General features: G+C 40.0%; 1 long non-coding RNA gene across 1 annotated transcript; it reads right to left on the bottom strand.

Moving 5' to 3' along the window:
• Window positions 1-22,266: 22,266 nt before the first annotated feature.
• Window positions 22,267-24,365, bottom strand: LOC132144011 (uncharacterized). Its single transcript, XR_009434312.1, has 3 exons — window positions 24,263-24,365; window positions 22,587-22,686; window positions 22,267-22,468 (listed from the first exon to the last, which is right to left on the bottom strand). It is a non-coding gene; the product is annotated as an uncharacterized LOC132144011 (long non-coding RNA).
• Between the last annotated feature and the right edge of the window lie 733 nt (window positions 24,366-25,098).

Raw genomic sequence — 25,098 nt, 5'->3', positions numbered from 1 at the left:
CTCAAAGGATCACAGCTGGAAAATTGCAGAGATTAGTTGAGCGAAAAAAAATCAAAGATTCGGATAGGTTTAATGGAAAATTATCCTCACTCATCCAAAAACAAACTCTAGCTGACCTGAGCCCTATAGAAAATGAGTGGGGTGAACTGAAGGGAAGAAGCACCAACATTAAGCTGTGAATCTGAAGGATCTGTAGAGATTCTGCATGAAGGAATGGTCTCTGATCTCTTATCAGGTGTTCTCTAAACTCTTCAGGCATTATAGGAGAAAACTCAGAGCTGTTATCTTGGGAAATGGACATTGCAATAATTGGGTGGCAATAATTGCGGCCAGCATGAACTAAAGAAAGCATTTATTTCACAATGAGATTTCCCCCCCACTTTCAATTGTTTTGCTTCAATGAAAGTTTAGAATTTTGTGAATATTTTTTTTTTTTTTTATGAAAGATCAAAAGGATAAACAATGCAGATATATATTTCACAGCCACCTTTGCTCATATTCACCAAGGGTACGAGTAACAGTGGAGGACACATACATACATACATACATACATACGCGGCTCTCTGCGTGTGCACCGAACACAGTGCACGAGTAACCAGCTACTCAATTTAGCTTTTCCGCGTCTTGTGTTTGAATGCTTAAAACTTTTTTTAATATTTAAATTGACAAGTGGCAAGGCTTAATAACACGTGAAAATGGTAAGCTTTCGTAACCACAAGCAGCAGTGGCCTGTCAAAGGTCCTGAGCATCTTTTTAGGCTGGCTTCAGCCAGAAGGTTGAGATCGCAGAGGGCCCCCCCTCAAACGTGGGCCCCTATAATTGTCACCACTTTTCACCCCACTAGCGACGGCCCTGGATCAACATCACGACAGTGTTAGTAAAGAGTACAGTGACTTTTACCTTCTGTAAAAAAAATTACCTCAGGTAATGATACCACTGAGCAAATAGACTTAAATATGTATGTAAATATTGCATCATTTCCAGTTTTAAATTTGTTTTCTATGGTTTTTCAAGTATGGAGGCACTTGAAGAAGGATTCAGTTGCTTTTTAAATGGTGGGACAAGTTTGTGGCCAACCTCAAATGTTTTCTGCATACATCAACACATGTTATTCAGATCCAAAAGATGGTTGAAAGCACTTGTTAGAGGCTTGAAACTTTTGTTAGCTTTTGGTAAGTGCCCATCACCAATAGAATCCAAACAGAATTTAAATAATAAATCATTCACACACATGACAACAGAGAAGTTGTCATGCAACCCACTTCTGGTGTAGATTTACTGAGATTTATTTTCCTGTGCAAATTGGTCATTAATATTACAGACATCCTGTGGCAAAATTACATTGCTTTATCTAAGCTTGTAAAGCTAATCCTGTCCGAATAGGCTTTAGAAAATGGCAAGTTTGTTGGTACCAAATGGGCTTGTCTGTGCATTTCAGAAACCTTTCACACACAGCCATATCTAGGGTTTACATTGAATATTCTGAAAAATAATAATAATAATAATAATAATAATAATGAAGAAAATATCTAGTGAGTGGGAGTGTCATGTTGATTGCAGAGGGTAGAGGAGAATGGCCAGGCTACTTTGATCTGATAGAAAGACAACAACTCAAAAAAACAAAAAAAATCATTACAACCAAGGTAGGCAGAAGAGCATTTCTGAATTCACAACATGTTAAATCTTGAAGCAGATGGGCTCCAGTAGCAGAAGACCACATCAGGTGCCACTTCTGTCAGCTAAGAACAGGAAACTGAGGCTACTATTCACACAGGATCACCAGAACTGTTCAGCCTTTTTTCTTCTGTGGGACAAATAAGAGGATATGTTTGACTTTCATTGGTTTAATTATCAGATTTGGAACAACATGAGAGTGAGTAAATGTGTCACATGTAGATTACAGCAGGATAAAATAGTAGCCAGTCAGGGATCCAGACCACAGTCAGAATTATGTCCCATGACAGACTTGAGGGAGGGTGGCATGGTGGAGGTTTGGCTGATGGCACCAAGGGGAAAACTGAGATGTAGCCAAAGGTGGAGAAACCCAAGGCATAGAAGGAAAGCAGATGGGACCAAACAACATCAAGGCTTAGGAGACCAAGCCAGAGCTGCAGCGATGAGTATTCGAGTTGGGTCCGAATGCCGGAGGGTCCAGAGGGAGGGGTCTTCATCCATTCCCTTTTACTCCACTAATAGTTCTTCGGTAGCACATGTAGCTGGCACATACACCTGGTCAGACTCTCCAAAAGGCTCGTGCTCTGGGGTGATGGTTTTGTTCTGTCCTTTTCTTAGGTGTTGGCTTGTGCATTGCAGCACGTTCAAGCCCTTCATCTGTGGTGGGCTCAGACATCATGCCTTTGCAGCAGGATGATGGCTGCTTAGGCTCAGGAGGGATGTTGTGATGTCCGCGGAGACGCAAATCCTGTAATTCTGCAAAAAGCGGCGTACGTGATAACATTAGTCAGCTCGCCTTGACTACTGCAATTTTCCTTACTGTATATTTACAATAAAACGAAATAGGATATCAAATACCACTGCCTCTGTTTGTTTTCATTTAAACATAATAATAGCCACAGAAAGGTACTTATTTCAGGGAAATGTGTATATTTACAGACATTACAATGAAATGAAATATTATATCAATTGCTTCTTTTTATTTTCATTTTAACATAGAAAAATTTAATACAGACCAAAGATTATCTGTTAGGTTTACCCAAAACTAATTATATTTTATGTTAACCACTAAAGAGACATCAGAGCCAGCAGCAAATGTCAGAAGGACTAGCCGACGTGAGACTGCTCTCGGCGGACACATGCGCATTGAGCTCTCGCTGACCGCGGGGAGCTGACCGTCTCCGAAATCGGTGAAACACATTTTTAAATAGGCGCTGTCTTTATAAATAAACCGCAGATTTAAATTTTAAACCACTACATTCTCACCTGAAATATTTTTAAAATTACATTCCATGACAAAATAACAGTAATAATTTGAAAATTATCCGAATAAATAGTGGTTGAAATCACAATGCTGCGTGAACTCAACCAATCAATGTGTTTAGTGCCCAAGTCCCGCCCCCAAAAGTTCCGTAACTTTGAAAAGTACTACCTCGTCAGAAGGGACTTTCTGAGGGGCACTTTTTTTACCCAGAACTTACATTATTGTTACATTATACAGTTACAATCAAAATTACTCAACCCCTCAGAGACTGCACTACTTTACAAATACAAGCTTTTCTAATGATCCAGGAAAAAATAAAAATTGCATCTATAACAGTTCACTGGCATATTAAAAGTGATATTGTCAATATATAATGTATTATTTTTGAGTTATAAGATTTTTTGATAATATTACGATGTCATAATCATTCAACCCCCATTCAACATTGCTGTTTTTAAATCACTTACTTGCATGGTGGTGAATAAAACAGTCTCAAAACACAATTAAGCCTTTAGAAACTCTATTAAAAACAGAATTTACATGAGCTGTTACACGTAAATACAGTTAGCCCATGCATGTGCTGAAGTTGAGTAGCAAAAATGTCAACAGAGATCTCACAAAAAGATATTGTATTACTTTAGAAGGGCTAAGGCTATATGAAGATTTATAAGACATTAATAGTTCCTAGAGACACAGCTCTCAGCCTTATTCCTTAGTTTAAAGTGTGTTGTACCAGAAAACCTTTGAGGGTGTTGAAGAAAAAGCACAATATCATAAAATGTTTAATCAGAGCAACTGAAGAAAATCTGCAATGTTAAGCCAAAGACTTGCAAGATGACCTGATGAAAGGAGGAAAACCATTTCAATGCAGCGTGTAAGAAGAACATTAGACACTAGGCCTACATGTTGAGACATCTTGATGAATACCACTCTTGATCAAGAAGAACAAAAGGCTGACTTGAACTTGATAAAATTCATTTGTGTAAACCTGTGGAGTTCTGGAGGAATGTTTTATGAAGTGATGTGACCAAACTGGAACTTTTTGGACCCATGGATCAGCGGTATGTCTACTACAAAACAGGCAAAGCTCACAAGCAGAAGAACACCATCTCCATCATCAAACTTGGAGGTGGATCAGTCCTGTTATGGGGTTTCTTAACTGTAGCAGGAAGTGGAAATCATGACTGTATGAAGGACATTGTGGATTCTTTGAAGTATCAGGCCATTTTGACGGGAATTGGGATGCCTTTGTTGCAAAGACTGAAGGTGATGATCAATGGACTTTCCTGCAGGACAGTCATGCCAAATTACACATCCAAATCTACTTCTGCTTGGTTTAGTGATCAGTTATAGAATGTTCTTAAGTGGCCTGTTCAATCTCCAGAATTGAATTCTCATTGAAAATACCTGGTTGAATTTAAAGAAAGCAGGGGTGAATGTGAAAACCAAAGATTATTAATGATCTGGAAGCTTTTTCATGCAATGAATGGTCCAAGACTGTAGTAGAGAGGTGAGGGGGTTTAATAATTTTGAACATAATTGTTTAGAGCCAATTTGAATTTCATCATTATTCATCAGTGTTTCATTCTCAGAATCACTCAAAAGTGTATTAACAAACATTCTCTAATAGTTTACTGATGCCTTTGTTAAATTGTTATCATAAAATTTGTCTTAAGATGTCTCCAGTTTTATTTTAGGAGAAACGTTAAACTTTTACTTATATTGTAAATACTGAAACTGTCATTTAAATAATGATTTATTCATATCATTTGAATAGTAGCTTAAAGAGCATTAAACATTTCAGAATATCAAGGGTTACTAGTTAAATGTTGAAATTTATCTTCAATGTCCGGCATTGTATACACCACACTGTATACACCAGAGGGACGAAAAATAAAATAAAATGAGATCTCCTAAAAGGAGAATCTATTAAGTTCCGCATTAGTTACAAAATATTATTACTTACCTATAAGACCCTTAATGATATAACTCAATGATCCTTAATCACTTAATGATGCCTAACTAGCCTTATACCATGCTACAATCAATCACACTCCCTAAGGTGACAAAACGCTGGACTTTTGGTAGCTCCTAAGATAGCAAAGTCCACGAAAGGGGGTAGAGCTATTTCACATTTGGTTCCCAAACTCTGGAATAGCCATCCTGATAATGTTCAGTGTTCAGACACACTATCTCTATTTAAATCTTAATTAAAAACACATCTCTTTGGCCAAGCATTCAAACAATGCATCTCATAATTTTGGACTGCAGTTATATCTGATAAAATGTGCATTATTATTCTTAAGCTTGGGTTAAACTAATAATTTTTTTTTGGTTGGAACAGCAGCTACGCTAATGATGTCTCTATTTGTTTCTCTGTTTTGCCCTAAGATTTACACAAGCTCCGGTCTGGATCCAGAACACCTGAGAAGAGATGATGCTGACCCCTCAGAGGACCTCAGATGAAGAACCCTGAAACAACAAACAGAACTAACAAATAGATCTATCACATTTTGTATTTTAAAGCTTCAGAAAAAAGTATGGCTTTGCTCGGTTTGCATTTTCACTGCAGTTTAGTACTACTTTACAATGGGTGGGATTATTCACGTCGCTGGATCCACTCCTCTGCTATCAATAAAAGAAACGTCTGTACTTACTCAACAGACACTGAAACAGCCACTATTTGGTTGTTAATAAAAGTTCAAAACAGTTGTTTTTGATTCTTTGCTGGCTGTGCTGATTTAAATCTAGCGGTTCTGTTGCATCTCTGTTGTAAGTTGAGTGAGGCAGGTAGTGAAGATTCTTTCCAGCCAATCCATGATCAGCAGAGTTTACACGTCATGTTTTGCTAACGGTACGATTCACTTGGAACCTCAGCCGAGGTGGTGCTAAAAAAAAGTACCAGGTACTGTACCCAGTGGAAAGCCCCCCAAAAGTTCCATGCCATACCATGCAGTGGAAAAGCACCAAAAGTCTGCACCAAGTCAAATGCCTCAATATGAGCTCAAAAATTTCTTTCATATAATATTTATTAATAATCATGTATGTGCCTTTCAGCAAAGAAAGCTCCAGGGTTACATTTTCTGTAAATCAGTTTTGATTGTGGCATATGCTATATTACTATTTCCAACAACAAATTATGTTCCTAAGTACATAAACATTGTCCCATAAAAAGTAACATTCTCCTTATTTCTGCATAGCATTTTACTCTGAATTTATGATTTACCCCCTTTATTTAGTGCTTTTCAAGAACTTGACTTGATGCACACTTTAAACACAAGTTGTTGAGATATCTTCTAAAGCTTTATGGGAGACATATGAGACCCTCAGATTATTTAGCTAAAGTGACAAATCTAACCACAGTGTTCAAAGTGACATATACAGTCAATTATGGTGACCCATACTCAGAATTTGTGCTCTGCATTTAACCCATGCAAAGTGCACACACACAGAGCAGTGGGCAGCCATTTATGCTGCAGCACCTGGGGGTTTAGTGCCTTGCTCAAGGGCACCTCAGTCATGGTATTGCCAGCCCGAGACTCAAACCCACAACCCTAGGGTTAGGAGACAAACTCTCTAACCACTAGGCAACAACTTCCCAGTTGCTGAGATATCTAATCTAAATTTTTGAGGAGACAAATGTGAGAGATCCAGAGTCTCTAATAAGAACAAAAATCTGAGCACAGTGTGATGTTTTTGAGATCTTTTCTAAAGCTTTAAAAGAGTCAAATGTGAGATATCCAAAGTCTCTAGCTAGAGCTCTAGTTTTCGGAGAAAAGGAGACAAGTTTGAGAAGCAGGGGACTCAGGCAAAAAATCTCTATTCGATCTTAAAGTAAACTCCTTTCTGTCTAGGAGAAATATTTGAGATTTTAAAGAGATCTCACTTTTGATTTTTCTTTCCTATGGGTTGTGTCATCCTAGACGTAGAATTGCTACTTTTAATGCTAACTCATAACATATAGCGAAAATTCACAAAAATGACAGTTTCTTTCTTACAGCTCTCCAATGGAATGGTTTTATGCAAGCCTACTTACAGTTAAAGAAATACTGACAAAAGGTAATGTTAATGTAAAGGGTATAACCTAGTCTGGTTTCATTCTAACAGTGAATACTGTACCATTAAAAGCCATGTTTAACATGTAGCCTATAGTATTTATTGTATTTTTAATAAAGCACAACATTTTGGACTATTTAAACATAATACATATTTTTAATTAATTAAAATGACATCTTGCAATGTTAAAACGTTAAAATGTTAGAACTGGAAAAAATGTTTGAGCAGTATTAAACCTCAAAAGTTAAACAACATTGTTTACATTTGAAAACATACATTAGGAAATGCATGAGGAAAAAGATCCACTTCTCCCTCCTAGTACAGCCTGCTGTTACATTAATATCTCTAATTATATTCTTGAGAAACAAAACATCATCAAACTTATCTTTATATTGCTCTATACCATTATTTGTGAGTGTGCTACAATGGGAAATATGTTGTACCTATATGTAATACATGTAATAATAATAAATACATTTGTTGTTTAATTAATTTGTTAAAATATTTCTTATTGAACTATCATGAATGGTGGATATATGTTTATGGCATTTATAGGAAAAGTGTTAATATTTTGGACATAATAATAAGGCATGTTGCTTGGAGCAGACTGGATTCAATCTTCAATCCGCCTGAAACTGAGGTTGCTACTGGAACAGTAGTGGAAGATGAAGCTGTAATAATAAAAACACACACATATATATATAATTAAATAAAAAATAAGCAAATTAGCTGGATATCCTTATAGACCTATAGTTATAGATAGATTACAGGTATAGGAAGAAAAAAAGAGTTTACCTGAACCATTGACTGAAATTGATTGAGGAATTATGTTCAATGGATTGACATCTCCGGTTCCCACTGCTGTCAAGAGAGTTTTCGAAATCTCCTCAGAAGATGGAATAGTTTGATTGAAGCTGAAAGCTAGTTGTGTTGATGTGATGATTGACCCTGCTCTGGAATATATAAATGTTGAAATTAATGTTAACTTTATAGATTCAGTTTATTGCCAGTTTTATCTCTCTCTCTCTCTCTCTTTATCTCTCTCACACACACATACACACACACACACACACACACACACACACACACACACACACACACACACACACACACACACACACACACACACACACACACACACACACACACAGCATGAATAAAATACAAAAATAGATAAATAAATGGTAATTTGCTGCTTTTACCTGAATCCTAGGACAATCAGTCTAAGGAAGTTATCATACTTGATTTTATAGATGGGCTCAAGCTGGAACAAATAAAAGAATCACAAACATTACTTAAATAATTTTCTCTTTTATTAATTAAATGTTTAAAAGTCAGTGTGATCCATTAAATATAATAAATGGATTTTAACTCACCTCATCCCTGACAAGCTTAGACCTATTCTTGAACTCCTCACTGTTGCTATCACTGAGTGCATCTATAAATGTTTCAAAAGAGCGAAACTCCAGATTTGTTAGCACTTGAGGTACTATTTTTGTAGTAGTTGCTGTGGAAATTGTAGATGCTGTAGAGACTGTAGATGCTTTAGTAACTGTAGATGCAGTAGAAGCTTTAGACACTGTAGATGCTGTAGACATAGTAGATGCTGTAGAAGCTGTAGATGCTGTAGATACTGTAGATGCTTTTGTTGTGGATTCAGTTGTTGTAACACTAGATTGTGGTGCTGTTGTGGTAACTCCTGCAGTAGTGGAAGATGATTCAGTAACAGCTGTAGTGGTTGTTGAGGGCACCGCTGTTGTTGTAGCTGTTGTGGAGGATTCAGCTGTTGTAACACTAGTTTGTGGTGCTGTTGTGGTAACCCCTGCAGTAGTGGAAGATGATTCAGTAAGAGTTGTAGTGGTTGTTGAGGGCACTGCTGTTGTTGTAGCTGTTGTGGAGGATTCAGCTGTTGCAACACTAGTTTGTGGTGCTGTTGTGGTAACCCCTGCAGTAGTGGTGGATGATTCAGTAACAGTTGTAGTGGTTGAGGGCACTGCTGTTGTGGAGGATTCAATTGTTGTAATACTAGTATGTGGTGCTGTTGTGGTAACTCCTGCAGTAGTGGTGGATGATTCAGTAACAGTTGTAGTGGTTGAGGGCACTGCTGTTGTGGAGGATTCAATTGTTGTAATACTAGTATGTGGTGCTGTTGTGGTAACTCCTGCAGTAGAAGTGGATGATTCAGTGAGAGTTGTGGTGGTTGTTGAGGGCACTGCTGTTGTTGTAGCTGTTGTGGAGGATTCAACTGTTGTAACACTAGTTTGTGGTGCTGTTGTGGTAACCCCTGCAGTAGTGGTGGATGATTCAGTAACAGTTGTAGTGGTTGAGGGCACTGCTGTTGTGGAGGATTCAATTGTTGTAATACTAGTATGTGGTGCTGTTGTGGTAACTCCTGCAGTAGAAGTGGATGATTCAGTGAGAGTTGTGGTGGTTGTTGAGGGCACTGCTGTTGTTGTAGCTGTTGTGGAGGATTCAGTTGTTGAAACACTAGTTTGTGGTGCTGTTGTGGTTACTCTTGCAGTAGTGGTGGATGACTCAGTAACAGCTGTAGTCGTTGTTGAGGGCACCGCTGTTGTGGAGGATTCAGTTGTTGTAGTACTCGCTTGTGGTGCTGTTGTGGTAGCTTCTGGAGTAGTGGTGGATGATTCAGTAACAGCTGTAGTGGTTGAGGGCACCGCTGTTGTTGTAGCTGTTGAGGTGGATTCAGATGTTGTAACACTAGTTTGTGCTTCTGTTGTGGTAACTCCTGCAGTAGTGGTGGATGACTTAGTAATATCTATAGAGGTTTTTGAGGGCACCGCTGTTGTAGCTATTGTGGATGACTCAGTTGTTGCAATACTAGTTTGTGCGGCTGTTGTGGTAACTCCTGCAGTAGTGGTGGATGATTCAGTAACAGTTGTAGTGGTTGAGGGCACTGCTGTTGTGGAGGATTCAATTGTTGTAATACTAGTATGTGGTGCTGTTGTGGTAACTCCTGCAGTAGAAGTGGATGATTCAGTGAGAGTTGTGGTGGTTGTTGAGGGCACTGCTGTTGTTGTAGCTGTTGTGGAGGATTCAGTTGTTGTAGTACTCGCTTGTGGTGCTGTTGTGGTAGCTTCTGGAGTAGTGGTGGATGATTCAGTAAGAGTTGTAGTGGTTGAGGGCACCGCTGTTGTTGTAGCTGTTGAGGTGGATTCAGATGTTGTAACACTAGTTTGTGCTTCTGTTGTGGTAACTCCTGCAGTAGTGGTGGATGACTTAGTAATATCTATAGAGGTTTTTGAGGGCACCGCTGTTGTAGCTATTGTGGATGACTCAGTTGTTGCAACACTAGTTTGTGCGGCTGTTGTGGTAACTCCTGCAGTAGTGGTGGATGATTCAGTAGGAGTTGTAGTGGTTGTTGAAGGCATCGCTGTTGTAGAGGATTCAGTTGTTGTAACACTAGTTTGTGGTGCTGTTGTGGTAACTCCTGCAGTAGTGGTGGATGATTCAGTAACAGCTGTAGTAGTTGTTGAGGGCATCGCTGTTGTAGAGGATTCAGTTGTTGTAACACTAGTTTGTGGTGCTGTTGTGGTAACTCCTGAAGTAGTGGTAGATGATTCAGTAAGAGATGTAGTTGTTGAGGGCACTGCTGTTGTGGAGGATTCAGTTGTTGTAACACTAGTTTGTGGTGCTGTTGTGGTAATTCCTGCAGTAGTGGTGGATGATTCAGTAAGAGTTGTAGAGGTTTTGGAGGGCAACGCTGTTGTTGTGGCGGTTGTGGAGGATTCACCTGTTGTAACACTAGTTTGTGGTGCTGTTGTGGTAACTCCTGCAGTAGTGGTGGATGATTCAGTAACATCTGTAGAGGTTTTGGAGGGCAACGCTGTTGTAGCTGTTGTGGATGACTCAGTTGTTGTAACACTAGTTTGTGCTGCTGTTGTGGTAACTCCTGCAGTAGAGGTGGAAGATTCAGTAAAAGCTGTAGTGGTTGTTGAGGCCACTGCTGTTGTTGTAGCTGTTGTGGAGGATTCAGCTGTTGTAACACTAGATTGTGGTGCTGTTGTGGTAACTCCTGCAGTAGTGGTGGATGATTCAGTAAGAGTTGTAGTGGTTGTTGAGGGCACTGCTGTTGTTGTAGCTGTTGTGGAGGATTCAGCTGTTGCAACACTAGTTTGTGCTGCTGCTGTGGTAATTCCTGCAGTAGTGGTGGATGATTCAGTAAGAGTTGTAGTGGTTGTCGAGGTCACTGCTGTTGTTGTGGCTGTTGTGGAGGATTCAGCTGTTGTAACAGTAGTTTGTGGTGCTGTTGTGGTAACTCCTGCAGTAGTGGTGGATGATTCTGTAAGAGTTGTAGTGGCTGAGAGCACTGCTGTTGTGGAGGATTTAGTTGTCACACTAGTTTGTGGTGCAGTTTTGGTAACTTCAGCAGTAGTGGTGGATGATTCAGTAACATCTGTAGAGGTTTTGGAGGGCAACGCTGTTGTTGTGGCGGTTGTGGAGGATTCAGCTGTTGTAACACTAGTTTGTGGTGCTGTTGTGGTAACCCCTGCAGTAGTGGTTGATGATTCAGAATCAGCTGTAGAGGTCATTAAGAGCACCAATGTTGTTGTAGCAGTTGTGGAGGATTCAGTTGTTGTAACACTAGTTTGTGGTGCTGTTGTGGTAACTCCTGCAGTAGTGGTGGATGATTCAGTAACATCTGTAGAGGTTTTGGAGGGCAACGCTGTTGTAGCTGTCGTGGATGACTCAGTTGTTGTAACACTAGTTTGTGGTGCTGTTGTGGTAACTCCTGCAGTAGAGGTGGCAGATTCAGTAACATCTGTAGAGGTTTTGGAGGGCAACGCTGTTGTAGCTGTCGTGGATGACTCAGTTGTTGTAACACTAGTTTGTGGTGCTGTTGTGGTAACTCCTGCAGTAGAGGTGGCAGATTCAGTAACAGCTGTAGTAGTTGTTGAGGGCACCGCGGTTGTTGTAGCTGTTGTGAATGATTCAGTTGTTGTAACACTAGTTTGTGCTAATGTTGTGGTTACTCCTGCAGTAGAGGTGGATGATTCAGTAAAAGTTGTAGTGGTTGTTGAGGGCACTGCTGTTGTTGTAGCTGTTGTGGAGGAATCAACTGTTGTAACAACAGTTTGTGGTGCTGTTGTGGTATCTCCTGCAGTAGTGGTGGATGATTCAGTAGGAGTTGTAGTGGTTGAGGGCACTGCTGTTGTGGAGGATTCAGCTGTTGTAACACTTGTTTGTGGTGCTGTTGTGGTAACTCCTGCAGTTGTGGTGGATGATTCAGTAACAGCGGTAGTAGTTGTTGAGGGCACCGCGGTTGTTGTAGCTGTTGTGAATGATTCAGTTGTTGTAACACTAGTTTGTGCTAATGTTGTGGTTACTCCTGCAGTAGAGGTGGATGATTCAGTAAAAGTTGTAGTGGTTGTTGAGGGCACTGCTGTTGTTGTAGCTGTTGTGGAGGATTCAACTGTTGTAACAATAGTTTGTGGTGCTGTTGTGGTATCTCCTGCAGTAGTGGTGGATGATTCAGTAGGAGTTGTAGTGGTTGAGGGCACTGCTGTTGTGGAGGATTCAGCTGTTGTAACACTAGTTTGTTGTGCTGTTGTGGTATCTCCTGCAGTAGTGGTGGATGATTCAGTAACCGCTGTAGTGGTTGTTGAGGGCACTGCTGTTGTTGTAGCTGTTGTGGAGGATTCAACTGTTGTAACACTAGTTTGTGGTGCTGTTGTGGTATCTCCTGCAGTAGTGGTGGATGATTCAGTAAGAGATGTAGTGCTTGAGGGTACCGCTGTTGTGGAGTATTCAGCTGTTGTAATACTAGTTTGTGGTGCTGTTGTGGTAACTTTTGCAGTAGTGGTGGATGATTCAGTAACAGCTGTAGTGGTTGTTGAGGGCACTGCTGTTGTTGTAGCTGTTGTGGAGGATTCAGCTGTTGTAACAGTAGATAGAAAAGAGAGTTCTCTGCGCTTCTGTAATCCACAGACAAACTGGTGCAACCAGGGCAGGACAAAACAATTCAAACAAAAGGAATCGCCGGTGCAGCACAGATGTCTACTGATTAAATTATTTATTAAAGGTGCATAACAAAAAATAAATAACTAACGTTTCGATGTGGTTACATCTTCATCAGAGTCCTTGGAGAGAATGAGCAATGAAGCCATTAATAAGGATCATCAACAGGTGTGATTAAGGGGGCGTTGGCCACCCAAAACAAATACATCCCTCTGAACCAAGGTGTCACACTCATAAAACAATCATTAAAGGGCAAGTGCCCACATTATTACAAAGATCACAATACAATGGGAGTAAAAATATATTAATCTTAAACACTGTATTTTAATATGCTTAGGTGTTTAAAGGAAGCATGTTAAACTCAATTCATCATTTAGACCTAGAGGTTCTCGAGTGTTAAGTGTATGTATCCAAAACGCTTCCCTGCATAGAAGTTTATTAATAATGTCACCACCTCTGGGTGAAGGTAAGATTTTCTCAATTCCCCAAAACTTCAAAGAAGCAGGGGAACCATGATTGGCCTGCTTATAGTGCCTCGCCATGGCATATGTTAAGTTCTGAGTACGAATTGCTGTTTTGTGTTCAGCTATCCTCAGTTTAAGTTGACGTTTTGTTTGACCTATGTACACCAGTCCACAGGGACACTTCAGAAGGTATACTACATGAGTACTGTTACAGTTAATAAATGAAGAAATAGAATATTTCTTACCAGTACGGGGATGTGAAAAATCTTTCGCATTGGTCGAGTTGGAGCATTGCGCACAATTGCCACATTTATAGAAACCCAGAGGTGGGCTAGGAAGCCAAGTAGTAGAAGGTGGGATACTCATATCTGAATGAACCAATCGGTCACGAATGTTACGGGCACGTCTAAAAATGAACCTGGGCGGCTCAGCGCAGATGTCTTTGAGTGTCGGGTCACTATTAAGAACGTGCCAATGTTTGCGAATGATGTTCTTTATTCTTCCTGCTGCTGGAGTGTAGCTAGTTGAAAAAAATACTTTAGATGTCGTATGAGGCTTAGGTTTTTTCTTTAATAATGAGGCACGGTCTGTGTTAGAAGCCCTATCCCAAGCTTTAGAAATATCAGATTTATCATAACCTCTTTGATCAAAAAGACGCGCTAGGTGGGCTGCTTTTGACATAAATTCACTTGTGGTACTACAATTTCTTCTGACTCGTAAGAACTGGCCCACTGGTATATTACGAATCAAGTGAGGTGAGTGATTACTGTCTGCTCTTAACAGGGTATTCCTGCTAAGAGGTTTACGGTAGATAGTAGATTGTAAGATATTATTTACATCCTTAGAAATGGTAAGGTCTAAGAAATCAATGGACTGCTTGTTAAACTCCATAGTAAAAGACAAATAAACTGTAGTAGAATTTACATAAGTCAGAAAATTATTTAACTCACTAAGTGTGCCCTTCCATATTAGTAGAATATCATCTATATATCTGCGCCAAAGTGATATTTTGGAATGGAACGGGTTATTTTCAGTGTTCTCTATATATTTTTCTTCCCATAGGCCCATCACCAAACAAGCATATGAGGGTGCAAACGAGGACCCCATTGCAGTCCCCTGAAGTTGTAAATAGAATTTATCATAGTATTTGAAAAAGTTATTAGATAAAATGATCTCGGCAAGATTAACAAGGAATTCTGAAGGAGGCAAAACATCAATGGGGCGTTTGGTAAGGTAATACAATATGGCTTGTAGGCCTATATGGTGGGGTATGCATGTATAGAGACTTTGTACATCCAACGATACAAGGACATCATTGCTTTCACACTTCCAATTGTCAATCAAATTTAACACATCAGTTGTATCCCCAAGGTATGATGGTAAACTGTGAACATATTGTCTTAAAAAAAAATCAACAAATTGAGAGAGAGGTTCGGTTAGGCTGCCTATACTAGATACAATGGGGCGCAAAGGAGGGTCATCAAGTCGTTTGTGAATTTTAGGTAAACCATAGAATACTGGACATCGAGGGTGGTCAATAAGTAGAAAAGCCTTTTCTTTGTCAGTAATCCAGCCTTTTTTATGAGATGTATCAATAAATTCATTAATCATATTTTTTGTGCTGGAAGTAGGATTATGAGGAAGGAGCTGATAATGTTTTTCATCATTTAATAATTTAAATATACCACAATCGTAGTTCTTTAAGCCCATAACCACAACAGCGCCTCCCTTGTCAGCTGGACGAATAATAATGTCATGTCTAGATTCCAAAGAGCGTAGCGCATCCAGTTCACTTTTTTCCATATTTTTATTTTTGGGAGGAAAGGGCCTACTTATTTTAGCCATGTCTTGCTCAACTAGCTGACTAAAAGTGACAATGGTAGGATTTAAATTAGAAGAGGGTAAGAACCTTGATTTCTTTTTAAAGGGAGTCATTTCTCTAGGGGTCTCCTTAGTATTAGAATCATAGTTTCTACATACAGTATGACCATTGGATAAGACATTGGACCTAGAAAAGAAATGTTTAAGGTGAAGCTGTCTAAAGAATTTGAATGAGTCCACTTTAAGAGAGAAAGAGTCACTTTGATTCGACGGGGCAAAGGAAAGTCCTTTGCGAAGCACTACTTTCTCTGTATCCGTGAGGTCAATGTCCGAAATATTGATTACAGTCTCCTCTGGAGGTTCCGCGGGGACCAGCGCGTGGGTGGTGGGGCTTCTCTTCTTCTTCCCCCTTGAGCCCCGCCTCGTCTTTGTCTTTCGCGTTTGTAACCTCGATCCAAAAAAGAAGAAGTGGAGTTGGGATATGGTGAAGCGCCGCCTCCGACGTCACTCAGATCTTCAGAGGAGTCTCTCTCACTCGCTGTAGAAAGAGGCGTGTACCTATTAGATTTAGGCATGGGTGGACGGTTGTTCCTAAGAAACCTCCTTCTGCTTCCTTGCCAATCATATACTGTCCCGTCTGCATAGTCTTTAGTGTCCCGTTCATATTTCCTTATCTTATAGTTCTGTAAGTCCTTCACAAAGCCAGATAGAGTAGAAGAGATTTTTTCAGCAGCCTCAGCAAACTTTTCTGCATTAACTTTGCTCTTCATTTCATCTTCTACCCGTTTCACTTCAGTTTTTATTTTGTCTTGTTCAGATTTGGTCTTCTCAATTATCAAGAGCATAAGATCAAGGGAGCATTTATTTAGAATGTGTTCCCATTTTTGCATGAAGGGTTGATCATCCAGACCAAATGACGGGATTTTGTTCATGCGTAAACCTCGAGGGATACGCTTGGCTTTCCAATATTCTGATAAAGTTATGGAATGCCAAAGAAATCTGGACTCTGATTTTTTCAAAAGATTTGAAGATTTGAAAAAATCAGAGTCCAGATTTCTTTGGCATTCCATAACTTTATCAGAATATTGGAAAGCCAAGCGTATCCCTCGAGGTTTACGCATGAACAAAATCCCGTCATTTGGTCTGGATGATCAACCCTTCATGCAAAAATGGGAACACATTCTAAATAAATGCTCCCTTGATCTTATGCTCTTGATAATTGAGAAGACCAAATCTGAACAAGACAAAATAAAAACTGAAGTGAAACGGGTAGAAGATGAAATGAAGAGCAAAGTTAATGCAGAAAAGTTTGCTGAGGCTGCTGAAAAAATCTCTTCTACTCTATCTGGCTTTGTGAAGGACTTACAGAACTATAAGATAAGGAAATATGAACGGGACACTAAAGACTATGCAGACGGGACAGTATATGATTGGCAAGGAAGCAGAAGGAGGTTTCTTAGGAACAACCGTCCACCCATGCCTAAATCTAATAGGTACACGCCTCTTTCTACAGCGAGTGAGAGAGACTCCTCTGAAGATCTGAGTGACGTCGGAGGCGGCGCTTCACCATATCCCAACTCCACTTCTTCTTTTTTGGATCGAGGTTACAAACGCGAAAGACAAAGACGAGGCGGGGCTCAAGGGGGAAGAAGAAGAGAAGCCCCACCACCCACGCGCTGGTCCCCGCGGAACCTCCAGAGGAGACTGTAATCAATATTTCGGACATTGACCTCACGGATACAGAGAAAGTAGTGCTTCGCAAAGGACTTTCCTTTGCCCCGTCGAATCAAAGTGACTCTTTCTCTCTTAAAGTGGACTCATTCAAATTCTTTAGACAGCTTCACCTTAAACATTTCTTTTCTAGGTCCAATGTCTTATCCAATGGTCATACTGTATGTAGAAACTATGATTCTAATACTAAGGAGACCCCTAGAGAAATGACTCCCTTTAAAAAGAAATCAAGGTTCTTACCCTCTTCTAATTTAAATCCTACCATTGTCACTTTTAGTCAGCTAGTTGAGCAAGACATGGCTAAAATAAGTAGGCCCTTTCCTCCCAAAAATAAAAATATGGAAAAAAGTGAACTGGATGCGCTACGCTCTTTGGAATCTAGACATGACATTATTATTCGTCCAGCTGACAAGGGAGGCGCTGTTGTGGTTATGGGCTTAAAGAACTACGATTGTGGTATATTTAAATTATTAAATGATGAAAAACATTATCAGCTCCTTCCTCATAATCCTACTTCCAGCACAAAAAATATGATTAATGAATTTATTGATACATCTCATAAAAAAGGCTGGATTACTGACAAAGAAAAGGCTTTTCTACTTATTGACCACCCTCGATGTCCAGTATTCTATGGTTTACCTAAAATTCACAAACGACTTGATGACCCTCCTTTGCGCCCCATTGTATCTAGTATAGGCAGCCTAACCGAACCTCTCTCTCAATTTGTTGATTTTTTTTTTAAGACAATATGTTCACAGTTTACCATCATACCTTGGGGATACAACTGATGTGTTAAATTTGATTGACAATTGGAAGTGTGAAAGCAATGATGTCCTTGTATCGTTGGATGTACAAAGTCTCTATACATGCATACCCCACCATATAGGCCTACAAGCCATATTGTATTACCTTACCAAACGCCCCATTGATGTTTTGCCTCCTTCAGAATTCCTTGTTAATCTTGCCGAGATCATTTTATCTAATAACTTTTTCAAATACTATGATAAATTCTATTTACAACTTCAGGGGACTGCAATGGGGTCCTCGTTTGCACCCTCATATGCTTGTTTGGTGATGGGCCTATGGGAAGAAAAATATATAGAGAACACTGAAAATAACCCGTTCCATTCCAAAATATCACTTTGGCGCAGATATATAGATGATATTCTACTAATATGGAAGGGCACACTTAGTGAGTTAAATAATTTTCTGACTTATGTAAATTCTACTACAGTTTATTTGTCTTTTACTATGGAGTTTAACAAGCAGTCCATTGATTTCTTAGACCTTACCATTTCTAAGGATGTAAATAATATCTTACAATCTACTATCTACCGTAAACCTCTTAGCAGGAATACCCTGTTAAGAGCAGACAGTAATCACTCACCTCACTTGATTCGTAATATACCAGTGGGCCAGTTCTTACGAGTCAGAAGAAATTGTAGTACCACAAGTGAATTTATGTCAAAAGCAGCCCACCTAGCGCGTCTTTTTGATCAAAGAGGTTATGATAAATCTGATATTTCTAAAGCTTGGGATAGGGCTTCTAACACAGACCGTGCCTCATTATTAAAGAAAAAACCTAAGCCTCATACGACATCTAAAGTATTTTTTTCAACTAGCTACACTCCAGCAGCAGGAAGAATAAAGAACATCATTCGCAAACATTGGCACGTTCTTAATAGTGACCCGACACTCAAAGACATCTGCGCTGAGCCGCCCAGGTTCATTTTTAGACGTGCCCGTAACATTCGTGACCGATTGGTTCATTCAGATATGAGTATCCCACCTTCTACTACTTGGCTTCCTAGCCCACCTCTGGGTTTCTATAAATGTGGCAATTGTGCGCAATGCTCCAACTCGACCAATGCGAAAGATTTTTCACATCCCCGTACTGGTAAGAAATATTCTATTTCTTCATTTATTAACTATCTAGTAGGAGTTGTAGTGGTTGTTGAGGGCACCACGGTTGTTGTAACTGTTGTGGAGGATTCAGTTGTTTTACCACTAGTTTGTGGTGCTGTTGTGGTAACTCCTAAAGTAGTGGTGGATGATTCAGTAAGAGATGTAGTGGTTGAGGGCACCACAGTTGGGGAGGATTCAGTTGTTGTAACACTAGTTTGTGGTGCTGTTGTGGTAACTCCTGCGGTAGTGGTGGATGATTCAGTAACAGCTGTAGTAGTTGTTGAGGGCACCACAGTTGTTGTAACTGTTGTGGAAGATTCAGCTGTTGTAACAGTAGTTTGTGGTGCTGTTGTTTTTACTCCTGCAGTAGTGGTGGATGATTCAGTAACAGCTGTAGTGGTTGTTGAGGGCACTGCTGTTGTTGTAGCTGTTATGGAGGATTCAGCTGTTGTAACAGTAGTTTGGGGTGCTGTTGTGGTAACTCCTGTGGGAGTGGTGGATGACTCAGTAAGAGTTGTAGTGGTTGTTGAGGGCACTGCTGTTGTTGTGGCTGTTGTGGAGGATTCAGCTGTTGTAACACTAGATAGTGGTGCTGTTGTGGTAACTCCTGCAGTAGTGGTGGATGATTCAGTAACAGCTGTAGTGGTTGTTGAGGCCACTGCTGTTGTTGTAGCTGTTATGGAGGATTCAGCTGTTGTAACAGTAGTTTGGGGTGCTGTTGTGGTAACTCCTGCGGGAGTGATGGATGACTCAGTAAGAGTTGTAGTGGTTGTTGAGGGCACTGCTGTTGTTGTGGCTGTTGTGGAGGATTCAGCTGTTGTAACACTAGATAGTGGTGCTGTTGTGGTAACTCCTGCAGTAGTGGTGGATGATTCAGTAACAGCTGTAGTGGTTGTTGAGGCCACTGCTGTTGTTGTAGCTGTTATGGAGGATTCAGCTGTTGTTGTAATAGTTTGGGGTGCTGTTGTGGTAACTCCTGCAGTAGTGGTGGATGATTCAGTAACAGCTGTAGTGGTTGTTGAGGGCAACCCTGTTGTTGTGGCGGTTGTGGAGGATTCAGCTGTTGTAACACTAGTTTGTGGTGCTGTTGTGGTAACTCCTGCGGTAGTGGTGGATGATTGAGTAAGAGTTGTAGTGGTTGTTGAGGGCACTGCTGTTGTTGTGGCTGTTGTGGAGGATTCAGCTGTTGTAACACTAGTTTGTGGTGCTGTTGTGGTATCTCCTGCAGTAGTGGTGGATGATTCAGTTGGAGTTGTAGCGGTTGTTGAGGGCACCACGGTTGTTGTAACTGTTGTGGAGGATTCAGTTGTTGTACCACTAATTTGTGGTGCTGTTGTGGTAACTCCTGAAGTAGTGGTGGATGATTCAGTAAGAGATGTAGTGGTTGAGGGCACCACAGTTGGGGAGGATTCAGCTGTTGTAACACTAGTTTGTGGTGCTGTTGTGGTAACTCCTGCGGTAGTGGTGGATGATTCAGTAACAGCTGTAGTAGTTGTTGAGGGTACCGCAGTTGTTGTAACTGTTGTGGAGGATTCAGTTGTTGTACCACTAGTTTGTGGTGCTGTTGTGGTAACTCCTGAAGTAGTTGTCGATGGTTCAGTAAGAGATGTAGTGGTTGAGGGCACCGCTGTTGTGGAGGATTCAGCTGTTGTAACAGTAGTTTGTGGTGCTGTTGTTTTAACTCCTGCAGTAGTGGTGGATGATTCAGTAACAGCTGTAGTGGTTGTTGAGGGCACTGCTGTTGTTGTAGCTGTTGTGGAGGATTCAACTGTTGTAACACTAGTTTGTGGTGCTGTTGTGGTAACTCCTGCGGTAGTGGTGGATGATTCAGTAACAGCTGTAGTAGTTGTTGAAGGCACCCCAGTTGTTGTAACTGTTGTGGAGGATTCATTTGTTGTACCACTAGTTTGTGGTGCTGTTGTGGTAACTCCTGAAGTAGTGGTCGATGGTTCAGTAAGAGATGTAGTGGTTGAGGGCACCGCTGTTTTGGAGGATTCAGCTGTTGTAACAGTAGTTTGTGGTGCTGTTGTTTTTACTCCTGCAGTAGTGGTGGATGATTCAGTAACAGCTGTAGTGGTTGTTGAGGGCACTGCTGTTGTTGTAGCTGTTGTGGAGGATTCAGCTGTTGTAACAGTAGTTTGTGGTGCTGTTGTGGTAACTCCTGCAGTAGTGGTGGATGATTCAGTAACAGCTGTAGTGGTTGTTGAGGGTACTGCGGTTGTTGTTGCTGTTGTGGAGTATTCAGCTGTTGTAATACTAGTTTGTGGTGCTGTTGTGGTAACTCCTGCAGTAGTGGTGGATGATTCAGTAACAGCTGTAGTGGTTGTTGAGGGCAACGCTGTTGTTGTGGCGGTTGTGGAGGATTCAGCTGTTGTAACACTAGTTTGTGCTGCTGTTGTGGTAAATCCTGTAGTAGTGGTATATGATTCCGTAAGAGTTGTAGTGGTTGTTGACGGCATCGCTGTTGTTGTGGCTGTTGTGGAGGATTCAGCTGTTGTAACACTAGTTTGTGTTGCTGTTGAGGTATCTCCTGCCGTAGTGGTGGATGATTCAGTAGGAGTTGTAGTGGTTGAGGGCACTGCTGTTGTGGAGGATTCAGTTGTTGTAACACTAGTTTGTGCTGCTGCTGTGGTAACTCCTGCGGTAGTGGTGGATGATTCAGTAACAGCTGTAGTGGTTGTTGAGGGCATCGCTGTTGTTGTAGCTGTTGTGGAGGATTCAGCTGTTGTAACAGTAGTTTGTGGTGCTGTTGTGGTAACTCCTGCGGTAGTGGTGGATGATTCAGTAAGAGTTGTAGTGGTTGTTGAGGGCATCGCTGTTGTTGTAGCTGTTGTGGAGGATTCAGCTGTTGTAACAGTAGTTTGTGGTGAGGTTGTGGTAACTCCTGCAGTAGTGGTGGATGATTCAGTAGGAGTTGTAGTGGTTGAGGGCACTGCTGTTGTGGAGTATTCAGCTGTTGTAACACTAGTTTGTGCTGCTTTTGTGGTAACTCCTGCGGTAGTGGTGGATGATTCAGTAACAGCTGTAGTGGTTGTTGAGGGCACTGCTGTTGTGGAGGATTCAACTGTTGCAACACTAGTTTGTTGTGCTGTTGTGGAAACTCCTGCAGTAGTGGTGGATGATTCAGTAAGAGTTGTAGTGGCTGAGGGCACTGCTGTTGTGGAGGATTCAGTTGTCACACTAGTTTGAGGTGCTGTTGTGGTAATTCCTGCAGTAGAAGTGGATGATTCAGTAACAGTTATAATGGTTGTTGAGGGCTCCGCTGTTGTAGAGGATTCAGTTGTTGTAACACTAGTTTGTGGTGCTGTTGTGGTAACTCCTGCAGTAGTGGTGGATGATTCAGTAAGAGTTGTAGTGGTTGAGGGCACCGCTGTTGTGGAGGATTCAGCTGTTGTAAAACTTGTTTGTGGGGATGTTGTGGTTACTCCTGCAGTAGTGGTGGATGATTCAGTAACCGCTGTCATGGTTGTTGAAGATGTTGTTGTAGCTGTGGGTGTTGCAGAGGTGTCCACTGTACTAACAGATGATGGTGATGTTGAATCTGTTGTGGACTGAGTTGTTCCAACTTGAACTGTTGCTATAAAAGACAAAATTTGGTTTATTGTTAAAGGTACACATTTTAAATGTTTTATGTGTGAATTGGGGAATTGTTGTTGTTGTTGATTTTTATGATTTTGTTTTCACATTTCACCTACCAAAAAAAATCCACATTATGATAAAGGCTTTTCGCTCCATTTTGGAAAGAGTCCAACAGTGATAAGAGTCTTTTCTAAATCCAGTGGTGATCATAAGAATCTGCAGAGTAAGTAATATACAGAAAGTTTAACCACACACACTAATATATAAAATGAGGTAAAATGAGTATTGAACACATCACTATATTTCTCAGTAAATATATTTCTAAAGGTGCTGTTGATATTAAGTTCTCACCAGATGTTATTAACAACACAAGTAATCCATCCATACAAAGAAAACGAAACAGATAAGTTCAGAAAAATAAGTTCTGTGTAATAAAATGGAATAACCCAGGGAAAAATAGTATTGAAAACGCTAACTGTGTGTGTGTGTGTGTGTGTGTGTGTGTGTGTGTGAAGTCATACAATTTATCACAATTAATTACATACAAAATCAAAGTTTTTTTCACGTAACATATGTGTCTGTGTACTTTATATTTTGTAAATATTTACATGTGTTTACATGTAGGGTATATATTTATATTCGTATAATTTGTATTATATATATATAAAAATACTTTATATATAAACATTACATATTTTTCTTAAAAATATAGAATACTATCTTGTATACAATACACCCATGGCCTTTGCTAGTGGACTGAAGGGTGGTGACGGGGGGGCGGGGGAGGGATCATGGGGGCACCCAGTGATCTCAACCGACTGGCTGAGTCCAGCCTAAAAAGACGCTCAGGACAGCTGGCAGGGCACTGCATCGCATCGTCACGAAAGCTTTAATTTTGCACATGTTTAAAGCATTGACAATTTAAACATTCAAAAGAGTTTAAAGCATTCAAACTCAAGACGCGGAAAAACTCAACTGAGTACTCGTGCGCCGTGTTAGGTGCGCACGCAGAGTAGTGATGTGTCCGGTTCTTTTCCGCGAACCGGTTCTTTCGGACAGTTAGTTTCAATGAACCGGTTCAAAAAACCGGTTAACCGTTTTTTTTGCTCAATAACATAATGACGTCTTTTTCCCGATGACTTAATGACTATCGTCATGTGTCGGGATGAAAATTTATTCAACATATTCAATTAAATAAAGTCAGGTAACATTAGGCTACTCCAGTCAGTTAAAACATCAACATGATCCGAGAAGTTTCTTAAAATTAATCTTTGCAACTAAGCACCCAAATACATGTATAGTTTTCTACTCAGTCTGAAAAAAGGACACTTTACATCATAATTAGTCCGCTTCTAATTAGGCCTTATCACTAGATTTGACCAAATTTAAATCAAATTCCAATTGCTTATCATTATACAAACTAAAATATTCTTTCATTATGACTCCTTAATATTAAACACACATGGTTCAGTAAATAAATGGATGTCCCTTGATAATGTCCTTTCATATCAGGATAAATTATCACTTAGAAGGCTATTATATAATGACTAAATAAATTTTATATAAAATACATCCCAAAATAACAGAACACAGTCTACTGCAAAAATGACAAAAATATTACATTTTATTACATAACTACATTATTTATTGCCCTATAGCATTGAAATAGTAGGCATATTGCTTTGATTCTTATTATACGCCAGGTGCAAAATTTCCAGCGATTAAACTATAGCTTACTGTATATCTAAATATGATTAAGACAAACATATTTAGAGAAATGAAATGCTCTTACCAGTTTTTGAGCAGATATATTTTACTGAACACGTTGATCGGTAGACTAATCCGCAGTTGTGTCAGTGGTCCAATAGCCCAATTATTCTGTGCTCCAGTTCTTCCGATTCTCTTGGATCACCTGTGGCGCTGCCTCTTAAATACCACTTAGTGACGTCCTGATCTGTGGTTTGTTAGGTTCATGTATACGCACAGATAATGTGAATGGAATGCCTTTTGGCAGACACCGTGACGATTTTTGTTTTTCTCAAAAATCTATTGTATTGTGCCAGTGTCTGGCGTGCGCAACAATTTATAGGCAGACTTATTTATAGAAACGGTTAAGCACGTAATAAACACCGTCATATAGCTAGATGCACATTTTCAATTGTAATCATCATACCATGATTATGTTTTAGTTTCAATCAGACATTAGCCTATTAAAACTGTAGCAATCCAAAATTCGCGGAATAAAGCGGTTTCTTTGAGGGCACACAGAATTATTCACAATTTGTTTTTCATTACATTTACATTTATACATTTTTATCAGACCCTTTATCCAAAACGACTTGCTAATAGAGGAATACAACAGGCGTTTCAGTATAAAGATGCAAATAACCTAAACAGAGGAAGCGCTCATAATAAAAAAAAATTCAGGCATTGTTCAAATTAGTAGCTACATTAAAGTTTTTTAATTTCCCAGTTTGTCGACATTACTGCATGGATGATAGTGGAAACAATATAAATTATTATAGCTAGGGATTATACAAAAACAACATCAAACACAAATATTCCAGTGAGTTTAATAATTTGTGCGACCATAGACCGATCATCGTGGAGCACGTGATCTGTTTACCT

The sequence above is a fragment of the Carassius carassius genome, chromosome 7, assembly GCF_963082965.1.
Source record: "Carassius carassius chromosome 7, fCarCar2.1, whole genome shotgun sequence".
NCBI lineage: Eukaryota > Metazoa > Chordata > Actinopteri > Cypriniformes > Cyprinidae > Carassius > Carassius carassius.
This window is presented reverse-complemented; position numbering and strand designations above follow the sequence as displayed.